This window comes from Osmerus mordax, assembly GCF_038355195.1.
Source record: "Osmerus mordax isolate fOsmMor3 chromosome 7 unlocalized genomic scaffold, fOsmMor3.pri SUPER_7_unloc_2_3, whole genome shotgun sequence".
Classification (NCBI taxonomy): domain Eukaryota; kingdom Metazoa; phylum Chordata; class Actinopteri; order Osmeriformes; family Osmeridae; genus Osmerus; species Osmerus mordax.
Genome location: NW_027120353.1, coordinates 67501 through 72500, shown reverse-complemented (window position 1 = coordinate 72500; position 5000 = coordinate 67501).

Genomic DNA, 5000 nt, shown 5'->3' with positions numbered 1-5000 from the left:
TTCACAGTTATTCGCCCGAACGTGGGATTTCGCTGGGGACGGTTTCTAAGTTCAAGTTGGGACGGGGGGCACCGAGGTGAGTGGTGGTTGTCCCCGAAAAAGCCCTCCCCTTTTCCGTAGCCCCGTTTAAAGTTTTGTTTGGGCTCCTGTTCAGCGGGGAAGCGCGTGCGCGTGGCAACCTTGACACCCCCGTGTTCCCCTGGACCAGACCTTTCCAACGCCGCCTGAGTTAAGGTGCTACGACGTCCCTAAGTGGAGATGCCTCTAAATGAACACCTTTTCCCAACTTTGCACGTTTCCAGCTTGAGAGGAAAAGGGGCTTAAAATTCACAGTTATTCGCCCGAACGTGGGATTTGGCTGGGGACGGTTTCTATATTCAAGTTGGGATGGGGGGCACCGAGGTGAGTGGTGGTTGTCCCCGAAAAAGCCCTCCCCTTTTCCGTAGCCCCGTTTAAAGTTCTGTTTGGGCTCCTGTTCAGCGGGGAAGCGCGTGCGCGTGGCAAACTTGACACCCCCGTGTTCCCCTGGTCCAGACCTTTCTAACGCCGCCTGAGTCAAGGTGCTACGACGTCCCCAAGTGGGGATGCCTGTAGATGAGCACATTTTCCCAACTTTGAATGTAAGTTTCCAGTATCATTGAAAATGTGGCCTCAAACGAGCAGTTTTGCCACCGAACGTGGGATTTGGCTGGGGACGGTTTCTATATTCAAGTTGGGATGGGGGGCACCGAGGTGAGTGGTGGTTGTCCCCGAAAAAGCCCTCCCCTTTTCCGTAGCCCCGTTTAAAGTTTTGTTTGGGCTCCTGTTCAGCGGGGATGCGCGTGCGCGTGGCAACCTTGACACGCCCGTGTTCCCCTGGACCAGACCTTTCTAACGCCGCCTGAGTTAAGGTGCTACGACGTCCCTAAGTGGAGATGCCTGTAAATGAACACCTTTTCCCAACTTTGCACGTTTCCAGCTTGAGAGGAAAAGGGGCTTAAAATTCACAGTTATTCGCCCGAACGTGGGATTTCGCTGGGGACGGTTTCTAAGTTCAAGTTGGGATGGGGGGCACCGAGGTGAGTGGTGGTTGTCCCCGAAAAAGCCCTCCCCTTTTCCGTAGCCCCGTTTAAAGTTTTGTTTGGGCTCCTGTTCAGCGGGGAAGCGCGTGCGCGTGGCAACCTTGACACGCCCGTGTTCCCCTGGACCAGACCTTTCTAACGCCGCCTGAGTTAAGGTGCTACGACGTCCCCAAGTGGGGATGCCTGTAAATGAACACCTTTTCCCAACTTTGAATGTAAGTTTCCAGTATCATTGAAAATGTGGCCTCAAACGTGCAGTTTTGCCCCCGAACGTGGGATTTGGCTGGGGACGGTTTCTAAATTCAAGTTGGGATGGGGGGCACCGAGGTGAGTGGTGGTTGTCCCCGAAAAAGCCCTCCCCTTTTCCGTAGCCCCGTTTAAAGTTTTGTTTGGGCTCCTGTTCAACGGGGATGCGCGTGCGCGTGGCAAACATGACACGCCCGTGTTCCCCTGGACCAGACCTTTCTAACGCCACCTGAGTTAAGGTGCTACGACGTCCCCAAGTGGGGATGCCTCTAAATGAAGCCAATTTCTCCTATTTGAATGCACTCTCCCAGCCCAGAGAGGCATGTGCCTTAAAATTCACAGTTATTCACCCGAACGTGGGATTTTGTTGAGGACGGTTTCTAAATTCAAGTTGGAACAGGGGGCACCGACGTGAGTGGTGTTTGTCCCCGAAAAAGCTCTCCCCTTTTCCGTAGCCCCGTTTAAAGTTTTGTTTGGGCTCCTGTTTAGCGGGGATGCGCGTGCGCGTGGCAACCTTGACACGCCCGTGTTCCCCTGGACCAGACCTTTCTAACGCCGCCTGAGTTAAGGTGCTACGACGTCCCTAAGTGGAGATGCCTGTAAATGAACACCTTTTCCCAACTTTGAATGTAAGTTTCCAGTATCATTGAAAATGTGGCCTCAAACGAGCAGTTTTGCCCCCGAACGTGGGATTTGGCTGGGGACGGTTTCTAAATTCAAGTTGGGATGGGGGGAACCGAGGTGAGTGGTGGTTGTCCCCGAAAAAGCCCTCCCCTTTTCCGTAGCCCCGTTTAAAGTTTTGTTTGTGGGCTCCTGTTCAGCGGGGATGCGCGTGCGCGTGGCAAACATGACACGCCCGTGTTCCCCTGGACCAGACCTTTCTAACGCCACCTGAGTTAAGGTGCTACGACGTCCCCAAGTGGGGATGCCTCTAAATGAAGCCAATTTCTCCTATTTGAATGCACTCTCCCAGCCCAGAGAGGCATGTGCCTTAAAATTCACAGTTATTCACCCGAACGTGGGATTTTGTTGAGGACGGTTTCTAAATTCAAGTTGGAACAGGGGGCACCGACGTGAGTGGTGTTTGTCCCCGAAAAAGCTCTCCCCTTTTCCGTAGCCCCGTTTAAAGTTTTGTTTGGGCTCCTGTTTAGCGGGGATGCGCGTGCGCGTGGCAACCTTGACACGCCCGTGTTCCCCTGGACCAGACCTTTCTAACGCCGCCTGAGTTAAGGTGCTACGACGTCCCTAAGTGGAGATGCCTGTAAATGAACACCTTTTCCCAACTTTGAATGTAAGTTTCCAGTATCATTGAAAATGTGGCCTCAAACGAGCAGTTTTGCCCCCGAACGTGGGATTTGGCTGGGGACGGTTTCTAAATTCAAGTTGGGATGGGGGGAACCGAGGTGAGTGGTGGTTGTCCCCGAAAAAGCCCTCCCCTTTTCCGTAGCCCCGTTTAAAGTTTTGTTTGGGCTCCTGTTCAGCGGGGATGCGCGTGCGCGTGGCAAACATGACACGCCCGTGTTCCCCTGGACCAGACCTTTCTAACGCCACCTGAGTTAAGGTGCTACGACGTCCCCAAGTGGGGATGCCTCTAAATGAAGCCAATTTCTCCTATTTGAATGCACTCTCCCAGCCCAGAGAGGCATGTGCCTTAAAATTCACAGTTATTCACCCGAACGTGGGATTTTGTTGAGGACGGTTTCTAAATTCAAGTTGGAACAGGGGGCACCGACGTGAGTGGTGTTTGTCCCCGAAAAAGCTCTCCCCTTTTCCGTAGCCCCGTTTAAAGTTTTGTTTGGGCTCCTGTTTAGCGGGGATGCGCGTGCGCGTGGCAACCTTGACACGCCCGTGTTCCCCTGGACCAGACCTTTCCAACGCCACCCGAGTCAAGGTGCTACGACGTCCCTAAGTGGGGATGCCTGTAGATGAGCACATTTTCCCAGCTTTGAATGTAAGTTTCCAGCATCATTGAAAATGTGGCCTCAAACGTGCAGTTTTGCGCCCGAACGTGGGATTTTGTTGAGGACGGTTTCTAAATTCAAGTTAGCATAAGGGGCACACGTGTGAGTTGTTATTTTCCCAGGATTGATGGTTTCCAATTCGGTAGCTCCGTTTAAAGTTTTGTTTTGGCCCCTGTTTAGCGGGGATGCGCGTGCGCGTGGCAAACTTGACACGCCCGTGTTCCCCTGGACCAGACCTTTCCAACGCCACCCGAGTCAAGGTGCTACGACGTCCCTAAGTGGGGATGCCTGTAGATGAGCACATTTTCCCAGCTTTGAATGTAAGTTTCCAGCATCATTGAAAATGTGGCCTCAAACGTGCAGTTTTGCGCCCGAACGTGGGATTTTGTTGAGGACGGTTTCTAAATTCAAGTTAGCATAAGGGGCACACGTGTGAGTTGTTATTTTCCCAGGATTGATGGTTTCCAATTCGGTAGCTCCGTTTAAAGTTTTGTTTTGGCCCCTGTTTAGCGGGGATGCGCGTGCGCGTGGCAAACTTGACACGCCCGTGTTCCCCTGGACCAGACCTTTCCAACGCCACCCGAGTTAAGGTGCTACGACGTCCCTAAGTGGAGATGCCTCTAAATGAAGCCAATTTCTCCTATTTGAATGCACTCTCCCAGCCCAGAGAGGCATGTGCCTTAAAATTCACAGTTATTCACCCGAACGTGGGATTTTGTTGAGGACGGTTTCTAAATTCAAGTTAGAATAAGGGGCACACGTGTGAGTTGTTATTTTCCCAGGATTGATGATTTCCAATTCGGTAGCTCCGTTTAAAGTTTTGTTTCGCTTCCCGTTTTCGTTGCGTAGCTCTGATTTGGCTGGGGATAGTTTTATACACTGCTTTAGAGTAAGACACATACGTGCGAGTTGTTTTCACATTGGAATTGACGATAGCCATTTCGGTGTTGACGTTTAACGTTTTCTTTCGCTTCCCGTTTCCGTTTTATCCAACCGATTTCGCTGGGGACAGTTTTGTTATTTAAGTTGGAGTGAGACGCAGCGACGTGCGTTGAAATTTCCGCCCTATCTGCGACGGTTCACGGTTGTAGCTCCGATTGAAGTTTTCTTTTGCTTCCCGTTTCGCGCACGCGCACGTGCGCGTTATTAGTCCCGGTTTTCCGTGTGCCCCCGGTTAATACCTTTCGAATGAGCCTATTTTGATCAAAATCCGTTGGGCGGAACCGAAAATGAGCTCGAAAAACGGTTTTCCCAGCTTCGCAGTGCATTTCCCAGCTTCTGACTTACAAGCGTAACATTGTCGCGGCCCCCAGTCCACCAGACAGCTACCATAGAGTATATAAGTCATCCTGGGAAAATGAATGGAAGTCAATGGCAGTATGACTTTACAGTGGTTTTGCCCATACTACACATATGGTGTATACACGGACCATGCACCATATGTGTCTCCCGCACACGGGTGAAAATGTATCCGCCTGAGAGGCACTCGGGGCGGGCACCCGATGGGGCATGAGACCCCCCCACCCCTGGTGGTCAAAAAAAAGTTAAAGTTTTTTTTTCCTTTCCTCCAGGCGCCTACTTGGCTCTGGGGCGCCCCAGAATCATGCCCCCCGACCCCGGCACTACCCGGGGGGCCGATGGGGGCCCTTTTTTTGAAATTTTTTTTTTCTCCATATTTGAAGCCCCGGCACAGGCTAGACCCATACCCCGACCCCGGGCACCCGCGAGCGGC